We start from the raw sequence: 23,307 nt of genomic DNA, 5'->3' as shown, positions 1-23,307 counted from the left end.
AAATGTAATCACAACTGATGGAAACTATAGAAAAGAAAAATAAATTTAAATTTAAATTTAAAGAGCCATCCCAGAGAATTTCAGTAACTGTTATGCCCACCCTTTTCCATATTTCTTTTTTCTAAAGTAGTGGTGACTGGAAAATCAAATGGTTCAATTCCAAGCAGGGAGAAAAAGGCAAATTATTGTAATTTTTCAATTAATCAAAACTTTTCTAACACAAGTTCAGAGTCAAAACATGTCAATAAATTATAAATGTTTCCATTCCATTAATTTATGCAGAGACATTTTAAATAAGAGCAAAACCCAAGGCATTGCATTCTGCAGCTGTTCAACAAGACATTTAGATGTTTTCCAAAATAATTCTCCTCACTTTAAAATAAAGTTTCTTCAAAGTAGAAGATATAATGGGGACAGAAGAAGAACTACCAGACAGAAATCTTTTCTTCACTAAAACTGTTTCAATAAAACACTTTTTATTAGCTTTGAGTACATGTGCTTCTTTAAAATTACCCGGAGAAAAAAGATGGAAGTCAGAAGGAGTGCATGATATTAGAATAGAAGTTAAAGAAGTTAAAGAAGTACAACAGGCAATTCTTTCTGATTTAGTTAGTACCATTTTTCCCTTTGGGGGACTGTTTATCCCCAACCAAAACAACCCTGTCTCAGTTTACAAGAAATTCAAGACAAGCTGCTGTAACAAACTGCCAATTGCAATTCAGTCGGGATTTCATTCTTCTCCAAAAACCAGCCATCATAAAATTTTTACATTAGAAAATACATCCTGTTACTGTACTTTAGGGTTTCATATTATTCCAGCTATTTCTTCCATTACCAGCCCTCAGTGCACCCATTCTGTCTCAGCAGCCTGCAGGTGAAGCCCCTCTTGGAACATCTCCACGTTGTACTTAAAGTGTTTCCAGAACAAAAATTATGTCGTTCTGGGTCCTGTATGGAATCTGTAAAGTGTTTCTCCCTGCACAATTCCACCTTATGGCCATTATGCATACCTGTTCCTGCCCTTCCTTTAACACAGTAGAAGGAGCCAGTTACACTGAAACTGGTACCACCTGAAGACACCTTTCCACATCCTTAGAAGGTCACTGTATTCAAGAAACACATCTGAGTTGTGTCTTCAGAGGCATTCTTGGTACTCAGAAGGATTATGTGCACTCAGTAACATTTCCTAAGTGAAGGCTGCCAACTTTATCTCATTGTACAACTCAAAAAGGTGGGGCTGTAGGCACACATCTGTACCATCTGTGTGGGAATCCTACAAGCATCACACAAAGGTGGTCATGGCAGCAGCATCTGGCTTTGTAAAGGAGGGTTGCCAGGGAAGTGCTCAGTAGGGTTTTAGTTTTCTGAATTAGAAGCAGGAAAATGTGGCTGTAGGCAGCTGCAGATAAGCTGAACTCTATGGGTCATGTACTAAGAATTACTGGGAGAGTCCAAAAATAAATTTGATCCAGTAACACTCAAAAGTTTACAAACTACCTCATAAATCTTTAATTTTTAGAGTCACTGTCTTCACTACACTCAAAAAGATAAGAAGGATAAGAAGAAAGAGTGAGGTTTTGCTGCAGTCTCTGGTCTCTTGAAATCTGTGGAGCAAAGTGCAAGTATTTCTTTCTCCCCTCTTCTGAGAAGGTCAGGCAAGGGAGGAAGGGCTATTTGTAGGGAGACTGCATTCTCACTCCAGCACCAGCTTTTCTAACAGCTAATGCATAATACAAAGTTTATCCTGACAAGTCATTTGAATATCGCTCTCTGAGAGCATGAAGTACTGCAGTTAAACCTACAGCACCGATAACACTGCTGTGTGCACTGGAGCCAATTCCCAACCGCCAGAAGCTCTTCCAGGAGGTGCTTCTTCAGAGTATTTGTAAACACCTACACACACTACTGAAGAGGATTACAGAGATTTATGAAAGGGGGGAAAATGCCTACAAAACCCAGCATTTTCTTATTAGATATGGTGGGGTTTTTTTCCTTCTGGGGTTTTCATTTCTGGATGGCAGAAATAGAAATATGGTAAACATATTTTCTTGATTAATTGACTCACACCTGCTGGCAGATAAACTCGGCTTATTTCATCCATCCACTCTATCACCTATGCTGATTAGTACAGCTATGTTCCATAGAATTTAAGGAAATTTCAATACATTTTGCTATTCTGAATTTTCATACTTCATGTTTTGCTGATAAAACAGCAACATGGGACGCCGATTAATAAGGATTGTGTAATTCTCAGACGTATTTATTAAATCACTCTTCTACTATAGTCTTTCAGCAGACGCACAAATAGAAAGAACAAGGGAAACTGCACGTAACATTTGTAATAAAATAATCCAAATTATTATTAATTAAAATGTTTGAGCATGAAAGACAAGAAAAAATAAGTTGGAACAAAATTTTTAAAACCCAAAAAGATCATAAAAATGAGCCTTCATATGCAAAAACATAACCACATCACGCAAAAATTTTTGTGGTGGTAAAAAAATTTGCATCACAGTCTATTTATTCCATCTGTATGTTATTTGCCACTAAGCACTCTATCAACATCAGGTGGTAATATCAAACTGCTGCAGGATTGTGACTTAGCTGCTTATATGTTTACATCTACATTTACAGAACAAAAAGTAGTCCCTGTCTCAGCCCACAGCCTTTCTGCTGGGCCAGTCTTGGAGGTTCCTGATGTAGGGTCAGGATTTTCCTGTTGGAGGAGAGGTTACTATGACCAAGGTATTTTCCACTTGTAATTAGGTTCACTGTATCTGGATTTGGTAAATAACAGGGCTTTGCTTACTATTCTTTACAGAGAAAAACTCCAAAAAATCTATATTAAAAAAAAATTCTGTGCAACTTTCCACTCCTACCTTGTGTTCTTCTACCTGGGAAATTCACTGTCTTAAAGCATCACCTCAGGGCCCAAGTTAGTAGGAAACATTTCAAATGATACACGGAAAGTTAAACACGTAAGCACTCAGCTACTCTGTTGCATAAAGGAGCCCCCAGGATATTTTTCCTTCTCTCCTGCCACCTGAATTACAGACCCTTTGGACGGGATTATGAAACTTTAGCTAGGTTATCTTCTTTTTATGGACCTTGACCAGTCCGTGGGTTTTGAAGGCCAAACTACCTTGCATGGAAAGTTGACAGAACTGGGAGAAAAGAGAAACTCTTCTCTACCAAGATTCAAATAATGTGTTGTTTGAAGTCTCAGAAACAAATGATGACACAAGCAGCAGTTGATTTGATTTAAATGGAAGATACGATACTATCCATGTATTTATAAAAATGCACACACTCCCTTTGATTTTATTCAGCACTCACTTGCAGAGATACACTAAAGGAAATTCGTTTTTTTATGTCAGATATACAAAAACAGCATTTTTGGTTTGTTATCACCAAGAACCATAGAAACATGACTATCCCACCATAAAAATGTCTACTTTGCCAATGTTAAATAATTTCTGGCTTGGTTCTCTGAGAATGTGATTACAAAACCAGCTCCTACTTCAGCAATAAATCCATCCTTGAAGTGTGATCAGTCACATCTGCTGAACTGTAGTGATAAAAGCAAGTTTTCTTCATGTCAGACTCCAGATCTGTAACAGGTAAGAGCACATGCTCTGGAATTCAAGGGCAGAAGTCTGATATATTGTTAAATGAAATACTTAAGAGCAGCACCTGTAGGGAGCCAAGATCCCTGTGTTCCTGGTCTGCATCAGTGGCACTGCAGGGGCTCAGCAGTGGAGGGTGTCACCCTCAGAAACTTTACATCTCTGGCTGTCCTTTGTTATCATGCAGAGGTATATGCACTTGAGACTTTGTTAATGAGGTATAAAGGCTACTTCTCCACACAGTCTCAGGACCAAAGTATGCTTATTTACCTCTGATTTTATGTGTTACTTTTCTGTGTGCCAGTCACAGCTGTTAATCAAACACAGCTGCTCCAGCACATGCAAAGAGGGGAACTAGGGCTCCAAGGTTATATATGCAAGCATTTTAGTAGCTTCTAAGAAAAGGATATAAGAACTTCACTTAACAAGCTAACAATTACAGTAGAGAACTGTAGGCCATCCTAAAATGATCCACAGAAGCGAGGGAGGAGGGAACCCTCTTTAACAAGAGGGAACTCTGAAGGGAGAGTAGCCATAGCAGCTCTTCCTTTAACAGCTTCTTAGCCTCTGAAATTCCCTTAATTAACAAACTGAAGAAGAATGAAAGAAGTTACAGAGCTACAGGCAATCCTCCCACCCCTAAACACTAATCCCTTTATTCTCTTGACAGTTAGATGGTCAGGTAAGACAAAATGTTTGCCAATACGTGTAAAGTCCACCTATACTCAGCAGAACTCTCACTGTCTTTGATGGGTTCTGGGTTAAGTTTTGACCACAAATCTCAGTATCTTGAATTAGGATGATCAGAAGCCAACCATACAACTTGGAAAACACAATAATCAGGACAGCTCTTGACTTGCTCTTGAGTTACCACAAGTTGGCCACCAATACCCTTACTCAAACAAAAAAGGAGCTTCAGTTCCTGTGCAAAATCATGGAAATAAATGTTTCTGCATGACACTCGAGGCCTTTCCTTCCACGCATATCCAGGCCAAACCAGCCCTGCTGTAAGTACTGGCAGGAGGGGATTGCCCTGGAGAATCCTTTATATCCTACAGGAAGGACAACAGCACAATGATATGGATGATCTTCCTTTCTGAAACCCTTCTTCTGGTAATGGAAATAGGGCATCACCCTGAGAAGGGAAAAAGACACCTCAGTTTCACTGCCTCTACAGAGATGGTGCTATTTGCTGGTTTAATCACTAAACCATAAACACAGACACAGAACCATAAACATAAATATCTCCTCGAAATACTACTCAGGAGTTTCATTTTAGTAACTGTTGTTTGGCTGTGTTCAATTAAGTAGATTAAAATTACTTCTCAGTAGTCATTTCCCATTGCTTTCAAGGCCATCATCCCTCATTCAGGATCAGGGAAGTAGTAACTGCATTGATGGCAATGCTTTCACAGTTTGTGTGGCATAGAGAGTTTTCATATAGGGAAGAAAGGAATTATACATTAATAAGATAGTGAAGGCACAAGGGAAAGGAAAGAGGAAAGTGATTTAGCAGAGCATTTCAAACGTTTTAATAAATCATAAATTTACACTGAAATGTCACTTCAGCGAGTTTCCCTTACGGTGATCACTGAATGACAATCTTTGTGTGATGTGTATGTGAAAAGCTGGAATGTGCTGCTATGTTTGCACAGGATTTCTAAGGAAAAAATACTGATTGGAGCACAAATAATTTTTACTGTTACAGCTCTTTTCACATTGTCTCTCTTACATCAGCATATTGTAGAAAGAAAAAATGAAATGGTACAAATGTGCAATATAAACCAGAGATCTCATTTAGAGTCCCTAAAAACAAGAAATCTAGAAAAATCTGGTTTGTTATTATTTTGAAAATGGAACAACTTTATGCTCTACTGATTTTTTAATGCAGCAGATCTTGGAGAGAAGATGTAAGTTGATGCCATGCAGAGATGCAAGAAAATATTTTTTGAAGTGGAAGAATCAGATAAATCATGAATCACCAGTGTCACTGCTAAGTCTGCGCATGTTCTCATTGCTATTTTTAGATCACTGACCACCATTCTACAATCCTTGCCCAAGGATTTTAAGCACTGTTTTCAAAGACTCATAAACAAATGAGACAATCAAACACGAGAAATCAGCATAATCACCACAGTACTTTCTGACTTTCTTTTCTGCTCTGAGCTGCAATTTTCCATTTAAAGCACTATTTCATCCCAAAATTTAGAGTTTTAAGCCAGAAACTATTTGTAGATTCAGTTACAAAACAAGAGATTGATGGATGGATGTAAAAATCAATAGGAATGGATATAAGTCATCAGGGATAAGCCAGCTATCAAAGGTACTGAGAACTCCATCTAGTTTTGCTCCCACAGAAAAGATCCAACCATGCCAAAGTCAGATATTGTAGTTAGTACATTTGATGTTGTTTGACAGATAATTATCTTTGGAAGGTAGATTCTAAACAGTCTATCTTTATACATATTCCAGCTACATTTCAAGATTGTATTCCTATAGATTTAGATCTTAACGGTGTTAAATTCAACAAGATTCAAGAAAATGCATGCTAAGAAGAGCAAATACTTCAAAAAACTCCTTCCTTTTTAAAATGTGCTGCCATCGTACTACTGTAAGCATTGTGGGTCTGAGTCATCTGGACATAGCATCACTTTCTTAAACTTTCTGTAATAACCCAAGACAGAATAAAAACCTAAGAAAACTGTTTGCAGTAGACAGCAAAACTAGCATTGTCTTTTCCCCTTCCTCCTCCCAATTTCTACTTTCTCACCCCAACTCATCAGATGTTTTATAACCACAGAATCATAATGATGCAGGTTAGAAGGGACCTCTGGAGGTCATTTGGTCCATTGCACTATCACCAACTTCTGAGTCAGATCCAGCTTCAAAACTAGACCAAATTACTGAGGGTCATGGCCACCCTGGTGCTGAATATCTTTAAGACATTCCACATAGACATAGACATTCCACAACCTTCCTGAGCAGCCTGATTCAATGATTGTTCAACCTCAGTTTTTTCCTAGAGTCTGTCTGGAATTTTTCTTGCTGTAAGTTATGCCTTCCTTGAGTCCAAACACTCTTTTAGTTCCCTTTAAGAGTGATTGAGGCAACATCTGGGTACAACACAACCACTTCTGTTGCTTGAGACAAACGTGGCATTGCAATAGTCCTTGCTCATTGCATTCACAATTTCTTCCAAAATATATTTTTCAAGTTTGTACTCTTTGGGGATTTAAGTCACCTGAGACTTTGCTGTCACATAGACTTCATGATTGCATTCTGGCATCTTCAAGCAGCCTATTGCAAGACAAATACCTGGTTGGCAGGGAAACAAGTTTTCATTGCTAATACTGAGATCTACATCATTTAGCCCGAATTTTTTAGCAAAGAGAAGATTAAGATATCTTAATCAGTCTGAAGTCCCTGGAAAGAAGTTCTTGAAAGAAGTTAATGCCTCCCTAAGAGAAAGAGGAGAAAAAACACTGGTTGAAAAACGCCAAGTTATTTTCTGCATAAAGCTCATATAGCCCAAGGGAGAATATGGAATGGCAGCAGAAGAGAATGACTGTTTTTAAAAGAAAACATTGCTGAAGCAGTATTTCATATAACTGAGATTATAGCTAAAAGTGGGTAAGTATAGATCTAAGATGTTGCTGTGGCAGAGACACTGAGATAACTGAAAGAGCCAAGGAAAATTTGTAGAGACGTGGTGTGTTGCTTCACTGACCTTTGTCACCTGGTTTACACAGCGGTAGGAATGACAGCTGAATGAGAGTTGTCCTTCACATTCTTCTTTTTTCCACTGAATGTTTGGTTGGGTGTTTCTGTAAGGGGGAGAAAAATGGATTCTAAATATTGACGGTTTGACATAACAGTTTAGACTAACCACTGCACCTTGTAAACTAATTAACCTGGAAGTGAAGAAACAAGCTCAAGAATGTGTTAAATGGAGCAATCATCCAGCAAAGTGAACAGGGAAAGAATTTTGCATTTACAGTAAAGGAATCATTAAAACATCCATCTGTCCAGTACATAAATGCAATAAAGGAGGCAAATTAAATACTATTTTTCTACATGTTTTGCTGTGTGATCAGAATAAAAACAAGAGAGCTTACAGGATGTACTGTATTAGTCCCACTGCTTGCTTTATGGGGCACCGTGCCTTTTGAGAGCTTCTAAAGCAATAAAAATAATACTGGGTCTCAATACCATAAGGCAATTTCTGTGGAGCTGGTGATACACTTCTATGAAAAAAAGAAGATTGCAGTGTGGCCTAACAGACTTGGAAATCGAGAAAAGTACTAGCAAAACTGATAGAAATAAAGTTTTAATGCTAGCAAGTCATTTACAAGCATGAAGAGATAGCTCCAGGTAGCCTACTCGTTGTTTGACTAATGAACTCAGATAGCTATTCCGCTCAAACACCAGCAGTCATACGAAATAAATCACCAAATAACCAAAACAAACATAAAATGAATTCAACAACAGCAAGTGATGGCTTGTTTACTTCGGTGAGAAGGTAGAAAACACACTTAATAAAAAAGTAATCTGCACATGCAGACCTCTGACTGCAGCCAATACATCCTGGGCCAGCACTGAAAATGCTCAATTTCATAGTTATGAAGTAGTCGACAAGCTGATTAGTAGGAGACAAAGGTGGTATTCAAAAAAATAATGGCTTATTGATTTCTGATCAACCTCTCATCAGTGTTACCTCAAGCACCCTCAGCAAACAGACTTTTATGCTAGGGGCTCCCTGATGTAAGGCTCTGTTCTGCTAATGGGAAGGTCCTGTCCCGGCAGGATCACGCAGGGGTGCTCTCCCCTCCGCTCCGCGCTGTGGACCAAAGCGCAGCGTGCAAGGACAGCTGACAGGAGGTTCTCTTCCAGTGCGCTCCCCTGACCCGCACTAAGGCAGTGCCTGTGCTGATGTGGGTCTAAATGAGCTCCTGTTGCGCGGTACAGCTCCATCTACTGATGCGAGAATTCCCCAGGTAGCAGAGAGACTCCGCTGCCGGGGTTTAAGCAAACATTTCTGGTTCAGTAGGAGCGCGGTATCTTTAGAAGGCATTCAAGGACAGGAGCACAAGGAGTAGGGGCATGCAAGGACATGATGCTAAGAAGCCTGAAAAACCGTGGCTCAGGCTTACACAAATGACAAAAGAGGTTGCTCAGAACTTCTTCAGAAGAAGCATGACACAAACTTCTGAATAGCCCTAACCAAAGGCAAAAATCCATCTGTTAGCACTCCTTCCAAGTCACACCAGGAATCAATTTGACCCCTAGTGGAAAGGGAGTATAATCAAATTACATTAAGGGAAAGGGCTTTAATTAAGTAACACTTAACTATAGTTATATTATTTTCATTTTGTTACTGTATTTTTTTTATGTATGACTTATTTTTCATTCAGTGTTATTATGGTAATATTCCCTAAATTGTGTAAGATTTTATTAGCACTTTGTCTTATTTGACGGCTTTATTCCTGCACCTACTCAAGAGATTTCATAATTGCATTGTAATATTAGTAATAATAGTAATTACTAATATATTCCTAGATGAACACTGGAGTAAGGCATTATAAAAATATAACTGAAGGAAAAGGAACCTAATTTATTTTTATACTTCAGAGGTGATTCTGCTTCCAGCAAATATCAAGAATATTATAGCTCAGGACCTCCTATGGAAACACGGAAAACTTTTTCAGTGGTCTGCCAAATCCCACATTTCAGATTAATCTCAAGAGAGGAGGAACAACTTTTAATGATTTTGATGATGATGCTAAGGTCCACCAGTACCCCTAGGGAATGACATCCAGCTTCCCTGGGGAGCTACCTCAAACACCCAAGTTTTCCTGTTAACTGAGGAAAAACTATTTGCACCCTCCTCTAACCCTCACTCTTGGACTAAGGCTCACATGCACTGTCTGATGTGGGGAACTGCTACTTTGGCTCCATATGTTCAAGCTGGCACATAATAACTTCACAGCAAAAACACCTGTATCTTCAAACCTTCTGTGCTGAAGGCATCAGAGGAGAGTGGACTACTGTTTTTAGAAGCAACTCACAAAAAAAAGCAGCCAGGTAGATGAACAAACCAAGATACTGCTGAAGGAACACAGCTGGCAAATGAAAGTTTGCAGTCAGGCTTTTCTTCCTCAGGTGCAACAACACTGACACCTATATGTAGACACAGGGTGGAAGGAGAAGACACGTGTGCCTTAGTTTTGACTATGCCAGTTCTTCCAACATCTTTCCTGAGCAGAGGTACAGCTAGACCCTGTGCTGAGAAACCCCAGATGAAAGAGTGGGAGTGAGAACATCCCTTACAGGTACTTGGAGACATGTCCACAGAGCAGAAACTTGTTTACTCCCACAAGGCACTCTAAGTGCTCAAGCCCAGGCTCTCAAAGCCTTGAATTCTGTTTTCCATCATTCTTTAGGATTTTCTTCTCTTCTTTGAGAAACAATCATTCCAGTCTTGCATAAAAGATTTTCCCCTTCTTTCTCCTATGTAGATATTTTACCTCTCTACAAGAAATTAACTCCTTTGTACAGTTTACTTTTCAACTTCTTCACCTCTTGTCTTTGCTGCTCACGCACTTGGGCTTGACTGGTTGGCATTTATTTTCCTACAGAGGTCTCCTGGTGATAATGCTGCCAAGCAGATGAGCCTCTTGGAAAACCCTTCCTAAGGTCATCTACAGCAGATTAAACCATTTGGAGTTTTTCCAGTTAAATCCTTGTCTCCTCTATGGCTTCTAGGTCACACTCTTTGCTTCTGATTTTGAACCACAATTCCACTTCGGGCTTATTTTACTTGGGGAAGTCAGACAGCTCCCAGCTAGAACTGGATTTCACAAACCAAACTTTTCAAGCCACACCTGTAAAAGGAAGACAAATTTTATTTTCTTTATGCAATCTTTCTCTGTAAGTTTAATTAGCAGCAAAGAGCAGTTACATTAATACCATCAAGCTGAATAAACAGGTTGTTATAAGTTTCTCCTGGGAGAAAAAAAAGACATAAGTATATCTTTCAGTAACAGAAATTTGTTTTTTAAATGTCACTGTGATTTCCAAGCCTTTATTCTCTGTGTGACTCTTTCTGAGCACCGCAAGAGCTGGTTGCTCTCTTAGGAATGGGAACTGGGGGCAGTGGGGGCTTCCCACAGGGGGTCTGGCAGGGCAGAGTCTGGCACAGCTGTGGGGGGCTGGAGAGCAGCCCAGCTGGGGTGTTGCTGGGGCAGAGGCTGCCCTTTCCATGAAACAGCCCATCTTGCTCAGTCATCCACTGCTCCTGTGCAGTCTGACAGTGCAGGCAGACAAGCTGACTGATGGATACAGACAGACAGACAGTGGAGACAGACTGCCCTCAGCCCACCCAGCCATGCTCAGCACAGCCGGGCCTCCTGTGCCAGCTCACGTTTTGTTACAGTGTCTGTGGACGGGCTGCGGAGGAGGGGAAGAGAGAGGGAAAGACAAACATCTATTTCCACAATGGGTGGAAACGAGTATGGAGAATCTGGACTCCAAACTCAAACCGAGTGGGAAAAGGCTCAGCTTGACAAATGGAATGTCATCAGTGCTTCAGATGAACACATCCATCAGCAGAGTTGCTTATACACCAGGCTTCGGGGGAAAGCAAGGGGAACTGAAGAGACAGGTATGAAAAACCGTGGTGTTTCCATGGCTTTGAAGTTTTGGCAGCACGCAGGCATCTGCCTGAAGGATTGGCCACACCACTGACCAGCTTAAAAACCGTGGAACCTCTCATTTGGCAACTTTAAAACGCGCGACCAGCCCACTGGTGATGTTTGGGACAACGTTATATTCCTACCAAACAGAGCTGCAGTGGAAAACCATGGCTCTCCTGACCTGCTCCACTGCTCCTCAGCCACACTGGGGAGGGGTTGCGTGTAAGCGCCGGTTCCCGCTGCAGCCACCATGTGCTGTGTGGGAATGAGAGAAGCGCAATGAACTGCAAAAGCTCACAGCTGCAGGGCTACCAGGAGGAGAGAGCGTGCCACTAACTAACAAGTGGATACACTCTACTGCCTAATGTCTAAATTTGTTCCTCCTCAGACAGACAAGTACCTGCATTAAGTAAAAAGCTTAGTGAATACATTAAATAGTGAAAATAACACACACATGATTTACAAGATTACTTACAACACATTGGGATGTGGCCTCATTATTTTAAGAAGCCAGTGGCTTTTCTGCTAAAAACTTTGAGGCTGTTACAATTTCTAATTCCCACACTACATCTGAGTTAAATTACCATGAGTCTCAAAAACTCACGAAATCAACTGGAGGAATTCACGCCATCAAAACTGTGTTTTACATGTCTAGACAAATCTGATTATCATCATGCCCTTCAGAAATATGTTGTATATTCCCAGCATATCAGATTTTACATAGCATTACCATTAAATGTGGTCTAACTTCAGTTGACAAATCAGAGAATAATGATCAGGATGGTAATTTATTTCAGTTTCAAGAAATTAATGATGTTAACATCAAGCAAGATGAGGTATTTGAGAATGGCATTAGATGGTTCTGAATAAAAAAAAAATCTTCATTTTATATTAAATGTATCTTTAAGAAGTATTTTCAGTATCATAAATAAGGTAAAATAAAAAATAAATTAAAGGAAAAGTTTTGATTGCATAGGGTTTGCTGCAGTGGAGTGTTTTGAGATTAAATGGAATTCCTACTAAGCTGAAAGCACTTAGGAGCACAAAATTCATAGTAAAGGTGCAGTCCCAGAATCTGCAAAATTACAAATTTGTCACATCAATAGAGAAGCCTGTAGACATTTTAGGAAAAAGTGGATCTAATCCTTCTTCCTGGAGATGGTATCAATTATGCCAGTGATTAGCATGAACAAGGCAGACCTTACTAAATAAAAGCAGATAGAAACTCAGGTTATCACTTGTTGCTTCTCTGTTTTGCATCTAAAGCCAGGCTGGTTGGATTCTTACTGTCTTCCCCAAAAGGTAAAGATGGTTTCATGGTTCTTGGTATAACCATCTGAGGTCTGTTGAGAAAGCAGGTTATTGCTATTGCTCCAGAGCCAGAAGTGGGATTGTAGAGCTCACAAGAAACAAATCCAGCTGAAACTGGGAAAGGCACAACAGCTGCTCAGAACGAAGGAAAGGTTGTAACTGGCGTTTTGAGACCTGGATCACGCTCAATCATCCCAGACCAGGATCCAGTTGTATTAGTTACCAAAAGCTCCTGCCAGTAGGACTGTCTCATCATCTAGAAAAATATGATGCAGAAACCCATGCCAGAAGCATCACGTTACCAGATTCTCAGTTCCATGCAAAAAACTAAGTTACAGAGGGCTTAAATATTATGCCAGTGGTTACACAAAATGAGACTAGAACGCCCAAGTCCTGTGGGCAGTGAGCTCCTGCCCCACGTTACCTAGCACACAGGGAGGACAATGCAAACCAACAGCTGGAATTGGAACATTTTACCCATACTCTTAGGGACAAGGCAACGTGATCTGCAACTAGTAGCTCTTCCAAACTCTCTGCAATACTACACTCACCTGTGTTGGTCAATGCCGTTCAGAGGATATTTTGTTAGCTGCAAGAACATGAAAAGAATTATGTTGCACATAAAAGGAGTTGTGCTATTATGCATGCCCTCAGCTTTGTCCTGTCTCAGTTTTAATTAATACTAGTCAATGCTTTGCAAGGACAGGAGCAAGGCTGCTCTTCTTTTGAGTCCCTTCTTTCTGTAAATCTTTCCTGTCCCAGTTAAGCTAATCAACATTCTTACAATACTTTTTCATATGGAACTGTCACTATTCTTTGAGTGTGTTACTATCTACCAATAATTACCATTTTCTACCACTTATAACACTTCTTTCTTTTTCATTAGCACTTCAAAATGTTCTCACGTTCTACAATATCTCATTAAACTGGAATCCTGATTATTTCTATTGTGCTAGCAAATGTGTCACTGGCACTATAATGGTTATCTTTTTTCTATTTAAACTATCCAAATGAAGCAAAAATCAGTCTCATTTCATTCTTTCCAGACAAATCCCAACTTCTTTTATTTAAGCATCTGTATTCATATTATACAATCCCTATTTATATTTCCAATGCTACACTATTCTACTTTAAAGAAACATCTTTTCATGGCATGTTGTCTACAATCTTGCTGTCAGGACATAAGCATGCATACTAAGGCCAAATTATGAAGAAGACTTTGGTAATTTCCATTCATTGTGAAGCTCTTCTTAGCACTGAAGTGGCAAACACTCCCTGGGTAGGTTGTCAGATGCACCTATGTTCATGTAATATTCACTTGCTTTTTCCCTGCTGTGCAAAGTCGGTGCGTTATTACTTTGTGATGGCTGGAAATGTTCACTGTGAAGCAAGCCATGCCCTAGGACACACTGGAAAAGCAAAAAATGGAAGGAGTAATCCAGTTCTTGAACACTGCCAATGTAAATATGAGCCAAGAGAGAAGAGATAACAAAGAGATTATTAAGGCCAGTAAAAAAAGGAATGATGACAGAAAGAAAACTGGATCTTTTCTGTGGGTATCACATCAAGAAGTAGCTTGACAAAGAGTCACAAAAAGAAAATCAGGTGGTTTTGCAGATATTTATAAGGGTATGTGAGAGGGAGCTTCATGAAGAAAAGTGTTAAGGTGTTTACAGATGTGGATTTTCAAAAGCATCTAAGTAATTTTAGAACATGCACCCTATTGGCTTTTAGTAAGGCTGATACCCACAAAGCACTTTGAAAGTGCAGGTATAATTTCTTTTCCTCCTGATCCACTTTTAAAGTACAGATAAGTTACAATCTAAACAAAAAATAAATTGCTCTACTAAATAATGTCAAGCATAATTGTCTGAGAGTCCCAGGTGCTGTAAAATCATTATCTGGCCTTTGGTTAATGATTTAGACTCTGCAGTGATGTCTACTTCATAAGCAAGTTGTGGACCACAATTAATCTTTTGCGAGGGTTCTGTGAGAGTAGGGGAAACCAACTTTAAATGACCAAGCACTGAAGGCCTTTTACTTTCCAAAGCATTAGTATTTGAGGAGTATTGGTAGAAAGCAGGACTTGAAAGTACCCAATAGAGCCCATTCAGGCAGGGATGTCTGGTTTGGGAACACTGCTTGAGCACAGGCGTGTCAGCTGCCTTAAGGATTCTCTTCTCATGGTGGGTTGCAGGACAAGATTTCCATTGGTCATGGTTTGGTTTTGAAGGCGGCCTGTCTAATACAGATAGGAAACAAGAATTTCAGTGCTCTGTGCAATCAGCCATTGCCCTCAGAGGGGGTTTGGCAATTTATTCCAACCTCTCTTGATCTACTCTGAGAGGCAGATACTCCTCCTGCACTAGGAGAAACACAGATGCACAGCAGGTAAATAGTAGCAGCAAACAGGAACTGAACATGAGTTAGGGAGCTGTTACTGTGACAGTGATAACAAGCTGTGCAAAGAACCACATGAGACAAAAATCCTATGTCAGAACTGAAGTTCTGGCTGGTGAGCACCTGGAGTGGAAGGTGACTGGCCTAAAGTGTGGCAAGTACCTTTTAGCCCTGCCCAGGGGACCAGCCTAACCCAGATCTTTGCTGAAGAACTGGAATGGCAATCCTTTTAATCACAAAGAACACTCCATATATTTGTTAGGTGTCTGATTTACATTAAGCTAAATGAGCATTAACAAACCAAGAGCAATTTATAGCCACTTAAATAAAAATTAATTTTCTTCTCTGTTATCCACATTTTCCTACTGTAGTTTATGACACTGTAAACCATCTGTGGTCCTCTCATTGCTTTAAATCTTTCTAGGAAAATAAGGACGCCCAAACATATGGAACAACTACACAAAAAAAGTGTCTGCTTTTTATTTGGGTAAGTTCCATATCAAGTATATATCAAGTTCTATGCCAGTATAAACCAGGTAATTTTTAAAAAGATGGGGCTGGATTTGCCTCATTTTTTTTAAATGTTTTGGGCCACCACTAGTGAGTTTTCATTTTTTCATATTGTAGATAATAGGTAGTAGAGAATTTTGTCTTCAATAAAGAAAAATAATTATTTTTCTAGATATATTTATGCTTTGCATGAAATTAACTTTTACTTCAAATAGGTCCTTTCCCAGAAGAATGAGATCATTGAAATCAGGAGAGAAAAGTCCATAGTATACCCTGACACATGATTCAACATAAATAAACTCCATAAGGTCAGTATATTTGTATAATCATGTTATTTATAACACTGAACATTTGCTTCTACGCTGCACTGCTCAAAGCATTTTCTTTCCAACCAATTTCAGTGCATAGAGAGCATCAGAAAAAGACTGTACTTCCCTCTGATTAAAAGAAATCTGATATTGAAACTGGAACTGATTGAGCCTGTGCCCAACTGTTCAGAGAAGCAATTATTTTACACATTAACCTAAGCTCCCCTCAGCAGCTACTGTAAGTGAAGAACATGTCAGATCGTGGTTTCAGACGAAGACAAAATACCACCACTATTGAATTATCACAGGCTCCATCTGTGCTGAAATTTAAAATGGAATCCAAATAGAAATATGTTTACACAATTTCACGTTTCAAAGTATACCTTTGACCGTGTGCTGCTCTCCTGTACCCCATAATACTTTTTGTCATGGATCTTTAGTAAGCTTTTGGTACAGAAAATTTTCTTAGTCATCCAAAAATATTCTTAGTGTCCAAACCAAAGAATTCAGCTATTCAAACCAAAAAATGGTTTTAATTGCATTTGTTCTTATGCATTTGAGTTGGTGCATGTAATACCACACAAAGGGTCAAAATATGGACAGGATGGCTTATTTTTGAAAATTATCGCAGATTCCAAACCAAAATATTCTGAATTAAGATATATTGCTTTGTTGCTAAGAATTCTTCAGGGGATTTGAATATTGGAGCTGAATTAAAAAAGCAAAAAAACCCACACTCTAATAGGTAAATGAAATTGCAGCTGTGCAAACTCTTCAAAACAACCACTAAACTGCATTGACATTTCTGGCAGAAGATAGAAACTAATTGTACATTCCGATTACCAGTGTGACTACCCTGTGTCTTAGGGCTAAATTAGTCCTTGTGATCTGCTCACTTAAGTGTGAAATCCTCATGGATGCCTGTACAAGACCAACATAATTCACTTCTTATGCCGCCCCTGATTTTGGAGGATATATGCTAGTGGGCCTGCATCTGACTTCTGTTTCATTAAACATGCTTGCATATTTCCTTAAATACTCTTTATTTTCCTTCCCTCGTTATTGTCCGGAGCTACAGTGTTCCTCATTCCACAGGACTTCATTGCTAGGTCAACTTACTCAGTTCACACAATGTGTATGATCTCTCTAGTGTTTCAGGATGTCTTGACCAGGAAGTCAGACACCTTTGCAGACATCCCTGCTCGGGCTGGAACTAAGCAGGATATCTCCATCAGGCAGTGTAGGTTAGATGTAGTCAGAAGGATGACTGAGGATGAAAGGAACTCCTGTCAGAAATTTTCAACACAGAGTGTTTACTGAATAAGTCAGAGTATCGTGAACATAACCAAGGAAATACTGGGTTGGGACTTCTCAGCTGGGACACTCTTTTAAAAATGAAACATGAATAAATGAAACAATTACTTGCTTCAGAACTACAAGCAAACAGCTGCTGGGAAAGAGTCAAGAGTCAGAAGGGAGCTAGTGGTGAAAATGCAGAGCTCTGAAGTTTGCCTTAAGGTCCAAGCAGCATATTTTTGAAGAGACCAAAAAGAAAAAAATATGTAAGAGAAACTTGTGAGTGATGTACAACTGACAAACCCGTTTGGAATTTTTTATGGTTTAAGTGGAAAAAGAAAAATCATGGATATGACCTGGAACAAAATGCTCAGACCCTGGGAAAACCAATGCTTAATCTTTGGTAAAATAATTAGAACAAATGAAGTCATATAGTCCATGAAATGGATGAAGCCCGACCAGTGGTAGTACCAGCACTATGGAAGTAAGAGAAAATCTAGACTCTGTATGCTACCAAAAAAAAAAACAACAAAAAACCCTCCCATACAACAAAGGTCCCCCCCAAAAACTAAGAGAAGCACCAAGACCTCAGAGTTTAAAAATGGATCTTGCATGGTGCATAGATCTTATCTGCTTCAGCAAACGCAAGGCAAAACAAGACAGAAGACAAGATTCAAGACACAGTAGATTATTTCACTCAGGATGAGGCTGCACACATCAGTAGAGCAGAAAAGTCCCAGGCAATGATGACCAGTTGAGCATTGCAAGCGTCCCACTGAAAATAATGAGATTTCTTTTGTTCCACATTGTCAGACATATACTGAAACATTTTTTAGCTCAGGGCAAGGGATTCCACACAAGCCAAAATGCTGGGTTAGTGAAAGAAGTGTTATAAATGTAAGGTAACCACTAAAAAAAGGTGCACAGAGGTGCTGGATTCCTCACAGGATACATACTCATTTTAATACTGGAAAATCCCCAGGCTCTAATAAGGTGAAGCACCTCTTTTAAGATACACACCAATCAAGCCATGGGCGTGTCTCTCAGGGATAAACTTTTTGTTCTGTGAAACTTTACTTTCTACTTTTTTTTTTGTTTCCCCTTATATTTTTGGACTTGTTTTTAATGATAATATGCATTTGGTCCTCAGTTATTCCTTCAAATGTCATCCATAAAACATATAACCAGAAGATCTGATAGCATCTTTGATATTTGATCTTGGACAAATGACATCCTTTTATGGTATCCTTTACAATACACATAGATAATATATGAAGAAGGAGACAGCAGAAATGGATAAGTTTGAAAGGTGATTTGCACTCCTCATACAAAGAAATGGCAATAAAAATAGGAGATTTATGATGCAATTTACTCCTTCATTAAGCAGCAGACATTGTATGTGTCAGCCAACGGCTGTGGATTTCAGTATGGGTTCTGCCTAGTGTCTCATTAAAAATTGATAAAAGAAACAGCAGTCTAACTTAAGCTAAATCTGCTGCTTTTCCAAACGAAGTATGCTGTCACATTTTTACAAATTAGAATATATATCCGTGTCTATTTGGATGCATGTGCAACTAACCAACATATCACTAAAATGTTAGAAATATCACATCGTGAAAAGTCTGTTAAGCCAGTTGTGCATATTATGCAGTGAAGTACAATGCTTGAGATTTTCTTCACCTTCTGAATCTCTTCTTTCTTGAGAAAGGTGTGATATTTGACACATCTTTTGGGGAGGATTCACTGAAGTATGCATTGTTCTCTGTCATAGCCTCACAGCTGACTTCCACAGTCCATATTCTGTCTAATTTCTGAGTCACAGATGACCTTGCAAGCAATCAACTTTTATTACTTTCTGTCAGATAGCTGAGTTGATGTATAACTCTATTTCTATAAACAGGCTATTTCCTCAGCAGGTATCTGAATTTTATCAAATGTATCACTTATCAAATGAACCTCTTCATATAGTCTCACTTTTCTTGGTTTAAGAGCAGTTTGTACTTGAAAGAGATGATCACCATTACAAGTTTTTTCCCAAAAATAGTATGTATCATTGCACATAAATTCCTACACAATGCCACATTTTCATATGAACACACTCAAGTTGCATTTGTATTGCAAATGTATGCATGCAAAATAAGCATTTGCACAAGTAAAATAAATAAGGGATTGCACAAATTTGAATTTGGCATAACTTAGTTTGATTTTCTACATTTAAACATCTAGCCTTACACATCCCAGACATAAAGCAGTTTATGTCAACTCTAAAATCTGGGACATTTACCATGAACATTTTGTGCAGTGCAAGATAAAAAGAAGAGATATGGAGCCACCAGAAGTTCACTTTTTAGACTGTCAGGGCTTTGAAAAGTTATGCACATCTCACTGGCGAAACATTAAGCTGTTGGCATATGCATTGCCTCTGGGTAGTTGCTGTGAATGTTTGGGTACCTTCCTGACCTCTGTGGGATTTCACTGATATAATTCTAAATTTCACAAAGGCATAAGTGAAGAACAACCAAAGAGAGTCTAATGCACAGTTAAGTTTCCAATTGCTCAAATATCAAACTAAGCATCATTGTTTTGCTATGGGTAGTACATTCACTTTCTTTAGGGTGTGCAGTGAGACAGGCACTAGTGAGAATAGTATATTTGGTAACAAGCAAATTGGTTCGTGCATGTAATGGAGATCTGAGAGAAAGATGGTGTGCAAAGACTTGCCAGTTACCCTCTTAATAACTGTTCAGTGGACAAGCTGAACCTCTTACTGAGACAGAGGACTTAGTGAAGAAGGCAGATATATTTGGCAAAGAAGCCTGAATCTAGACACAGTATTTCAGTCAAAATAAATCTGAGCCACAGAGATGCTGAACCACAGAGATGCTTCTTACTCCTGGAAATTTTCAGTGGCAGATCCGGTCTATCCATTTATCTCATGTGGACATGCTTGCCTTTTAAGGCATCACCTTTCTGGCCTTACAATCCCCACTGTAGGTCTTTTAAGGGCTGTTTCTCCTTAAACTTTTCGATGTCTCAGCCTAATGTTGTGGCAGATTATTGCCACAAAAATGCTGAGAAGCAACCTAGATCTCCCACCATGGCTGGACTGCAGCCTTTAATCACAGATGTTAATAGTCACTTACTTGTTTGAAGCTCCTCCCTTTCGAGGCAATTACTGCACAGGTGTTGAATACCAAATGCAATCTCTGTAACATCTTTCTGTTACAACTGAGAAAAACTAATACAGATTTAGTAATAAAGCCACGTTCAGTCAGAGGTTGCTCCTTGACATGGCAAATATATTTATATTATATATGCAAAACTGAATCATGGCAGATTGTATCTGCAGGAGGCAAAACAGCTCCGTCAAATCAAAGCTTCTCTCCTCAAAAAGAAATAATTGCATCATGATAAGAGGTTTCAGTGAGACACTGGGGCCACATGCTGCGCTGTCTTGATTTTTGGATAAATAAACCTGTGCCCTGTTGTTTATCAGATGAATAAACCTTTGGGACATGTGACAGCGTACAACTAGAACACGATGATTCAACATTCAGGCATCTTTAATCAACACTCCAAAAAGAAAACACTTAATTAATACCTAGCAAACATTATCTAATTGAACCTTACAGTGCTCTCAAATGCCTGGCTACTACTCTTTACACTCAACCTGCAGTTAAATAAGCTGTTTGCAGTCACCCATGGAGTTGATATCGAGGCCATGATCAGCGCTCAGGAGCTCCTGACTCACGGTGCAGTTTCATGTTACGGTGGAACTGTTCCAACAGCAACCTGTGACTGAGAAGGGAAGGCAGCTCCTCATCTCCCCCGGCCTCCTGGTGCCTGTCTTGCACCAGATTTAGCAGTGATGCAACCACACAGCCAAGCCACGTGTCACTCACCACCAGACACCCTGAACCTCCTGCAGGTGTGTGGGATCCTGCCACTGAGGGAGACTGAACTCACTGTACATCCAGTGTGGATACCTCTGCACCAGCAGGAAGTCCAGCACGTTAGACTGGTTCATGTGGGTGGCACAAGGAACGGGCAGATGTTGCACCCAGAGCCTCACCAGCCTTTAGGACAGCCCCCTTACCTACAAAATGTTCTGCTAGAAAGTATTCATCTCGTGCATAAGGACAAAAATGCCTGTAGGCTGACAGGATATCTTTAACCCAGAATTCTTAGTAAAAAGTTTCCTTTTTGCCTTACTGTCTTTAAGACTGTTGAGTTATTATGGAGATGCCACCATGATAAACCTTCTGCTGCTATTTGTGCTGTTTCATAGTAAGAGTAATTATTATTTAACAATAATTTTTGTTTCACAGTAAGAGCAATTATTATTTAACAATAACTTTTGCTTTTGATGAAACATGAGGGGTTTTTTTCTTACTTTTGCAGAGAAAATATTTGAAGATATATTTTATTCACTATAGAATTCATTTATTTTTCATTTTGTCACAATTTAGTGATATATTTAGATTTCACTGTAAACAGAGGAACAGTCAATGTTCCAAAATTTAGCTAGTAATTAGAGATTGGTAATTGCATATCGAATAGTAAGGTTGTGATTGGAATCATCCTCACAAGTCCAGGTTATTCTTAGCTCTGAGATCAGAGGCGCACTCAGTGACTCAATGAAACATCGTAACTCTCAACCACTTGTTTCTCAGTGCCAGTTCTATTACTTGACACCTCTTCATTAAGTAAGGAGTATGCACACTTGGACGTCTGGATGCAAACAAGATTACTATTCCCAAACTTCTATGCTAGAGTTACCCTCCCTGCAACTACACAGTTCTAGCTAACAATTTTAATTTTTATCAGGGCTGTAGATTTTCAGACCTTTCTGCGACTTTTTGGGAGAAATTGCCTCACCTACACAGTGATCTCTGTGACCAGGCTCAGGCAGAATGGTCCCGCACTGTTGGACCGTGGGAGACTGATCCCTTATCCCAAGCAGTGGGCACTGCCTGCCCTCCCACCCACAGCGCTGTGTAAACAAAGGGCAAAGTGTTGACCCCCTCCTGAGACCTTGGATCTCCCAGCTCGCAGGAGCCCCTGATCCTGCTAATCTGCAGCTGCTCGTGCTTTCAGCATTCCCCAAATCTTCATGTGCTTGCAAGCCATCTGTATGCCTCCAGCTTTTCAGATAACTCTTCCAGCTCTTCCACACTTGCTCCTCTGCTATTTTTGGCAACTCCTTGTCTCGTCATCCCTCTGTTTTTTCTACTCCATCATATGCCCTATGAACCTATGACACCAACTGACTTCCTTCACTTCTCCTCCCCTACTCTCTCTCTCATAAACCTCAGTGTATCTGAGCACCTTTGCAGCTTCTCATATCTCCAAACTTTCTTTCTCCTTCCACTGTTCACATGATTCTCTGCCCAGTTAAGGTCTCACTTTACCCCTTTTCATAAATGTGTCGCTGGCATCCTGCTTTCAGTTCTTCTTACTTTCAGAGTTCTGTTTGAGCTCCTGAGTGGACTCGTCTTCCCATCTGGCTCCAGAAGATACCTAGAAAAAAAAATAAAATAAAAAAAGGAGAAAGTTTTGTACTAGTGAACTTGAGAAAATTAAAACATTCCTAGCACGTATCACAAAAGGCAGAGCAATAAAGTCCACAGGTATACAAGCTACACAACCCAGCATCTTCTTCAAGGTTAATTTTTTTATGGATATTATTAACTACAAAGTCCTTTTGAAAAAAAAAAAATCATTCCAGTATAGTGTACTTTACAAACACAATTTAGATAATTAAGATGTTGGTGGTAACAGTCTCTGACCTTTGTTAAGTTCTCGTAAAAAAGCCCTTGATCGACACGATTTATACTGGACTGTAGTGACTCAGTAATTGCACAGGGATTTCTAGAACCAGACTTTACATCTGTTCGGAGCAAACAGAAAACTGGAGGACAAAGGAGAAAAGTTCAAGTTATCTGAGCAGTTTAATTGGGCAATTTAAATATTTTATAAACGGTGGATTCAATTTTCAAGTTAACTCTGAACTTCTTGGTTTCGTGTTTTGTTTTTTTTTGACGGCTGTAGTATCTTACAGCTGTCCCTGTAGCGTTTGTGGGTCTTTTTTCTTACCCTTAAGTTAACAGTATCTGTTGTCGAGCTAAGCTCCAGCTCAGATTCTGCACCTGTTCTACTTCAAAT

The 23,307-nt window shown here is 39.4% G+C and overlaps 1 protein-coding gene across 1 annotated transcript in view; it reads left to right on the top strand.

Moving 5' to 3' along the window:
* The first annotated feature begins 899 nt into the window (after positions 1–899).
* The window catches only part of USP38 (ubiquitin specific peptidase 38), a 45,989-nt gene continuing 23,581 nt past the window's right edge, over positions 900–23,307 (top strand). Inside the window, exons 1-3 of the mRNA XM_027698889.1 lie at positions 900–904; positions 11,232–11,238; positions 16,919–16,925. The gene's annotated coding sequence lies outside the window, so the exon portion shown is untranslated. The remainder of the gene's footprint in view (positions 905–11,231; positions 11,239–16,918; positions 16,926–23,307) is intronic.

Source organism: Neopelma chrysocephalum, unplaced genomic scaffold (genome assembly GCF_003984885.1).
Source record: "Neopelma chrysocephalum unplaced genomic scaffold, ASM398488v2 Primary Assembly neopelma1_133, whole genome shotgun sequence".
Taxonomy (NCBI): Eukaryota; Metazoa; Chordata; class Aves; order Passeriformes; family Pipridae; genus Neopelma; species Neopelma chrysocephalum.
This window is presented reverse-complemented; position numbering and strand designations above follow the sequence as displayed.